A 1,404-nucleotide genomic window follows, 5' to 3' on the forward strand; every position below is an offset into this window, starting at 1 on the left:
TGACTAAAGTGTTTACAATCACAATTGCATTGAATAACCGGCGAGTTGACGATCAGCGCCGCGCTGCGGATTAGTTCCGCCGGTACCCCATAAAAATGTGACGCTTTGATGTATGATCTGATTTTAAGTCGATAGCGAAGACCAGATGGCGTACCAATAGCCGAGCGAGTCTAGGGAAGCCGTTCGGCTCCCGCTCCCCAAGCTCTACGGTTTGGTAGGTGCGCCCGTGGCACCCGTTCCGTAGGGTAGTGACAGGTTGCGTGGATAGCGCCCGCGATAGGTAGATACGAAGTGACAGACAAATAACACGAACTCAGAAATGGAATACTACTCTCCGCTATTTCTATTGCCAACCAAAATACACTCTCTACTACAGCCTATACAGAAAACTAGACACACGACTACACACGCTTACAAAGAGATAACTGATGAACAATAGGCCGTACCTTAGATAGTGGTACTGCGGCTGCTCGCGATGACGCTCGATCGGGTGAGAGACGGCAGGCAGCAGATACGGACGGGGGATGCTTGCGGGTACGGAAGAAAGCGAGGATACGGATATCTCGGCAGGCGGGGAAACGGACGAGTATGTCTAGGAGTGGGTGGAGGAGCTTTTAGAAAGAGGACCGTGTGGCAGAAAGGATGAGAGCCGAGTGTCCCTCTACCTCCGAGTTTTGCGTCAACAAATCCGGTCCGTTACTATACCGCAGGTGCATTTCGGCGCGATCACCAATATGCGTCTGTTGTGATTTATGGTGACGCGCCGTACATGCCGTGCTGCGAACTAATATAACCTATCCATATAACCTATCTGTGCAGCCGGCTTCCCTACACTTGCCCCGGGGTCCCAAGACGTTAGGAGCCGCACATTTGTGGCGACTAACGGTTGCGCCATCACGTGCGGAAGGCAGTGATGGTGCAACGTTGTCGTGGTGGCCCGGGGCGGGGAAACGCGCGCGAAGGTGCGCGGCTCGAACACGCGCGAGATTCGGCAGAACTACAGATAATACCCAATACATAAATAATTGCAGTCCCATATATATATAATATATAGATAATTACAGTTACATTTATATACTAATTACAGTTACATTTATATATTAATTACAGTTACATTTATATATCACCTTTACATTTACATTACATTTACATTACATTTACACGTTACATGTAGCTATTCGCGTTGCCACCGCTGGCCCCGGCCAAACCCGCGATCCCTCGGGTCCATCCACGCGCCGTCCATCCTGACCCTCCACATTTCGCCCCTGCCCACGCCCCTGCCCATGCCGGGGGGGGAGGCGTCCGGCGACCCGTACCAGTCGCCGGCCCCGACCGACGTTCTCCCACTCCCAATGCCAGTCGTGGTGGAGTGGTTGGACTGGCAGTTGGTTGTGCTGGTTGGGC

General features: G+C 52.2%; 1 long non-coding RNA gene across 1 annotated transcript; it reads right to left on the reverse strand.

The window, feature by feature from the left end:
• Positions 1-320: 320 nt before the first annotated feature.
• On the reverse strand, positions 321-950 carry LOC106815209. The gene is made up of 2 exons (XR_001394717.1): positions 881-950; positions 321-446 (listed from the first exon to the last, which is right to left on the reverse strand). It is a non-coding gene; the product is annotated as an uncharacterized LOC106815209 (long non-coding RNA).
• Between the last annotated feature and the right edge of the window lie 454 nt (positions 951-1,404).

Source organism: Priapulus caudatus, unplaced genomic scaffold, assembly GCF_000485595.1.
Source record: "Priapulus caudatus unplaced genomic scaffold, Priapulus_caudatus-5.0.1 Scaffold1063, whole genome shotgun sequence".
Lineage (NCBI taxonomy): Eukaryota > Metazoa > Priapulida > Priapulimorpha > Priapulimorphida > Priapulidae > Priapulus > Priapulus caudatus.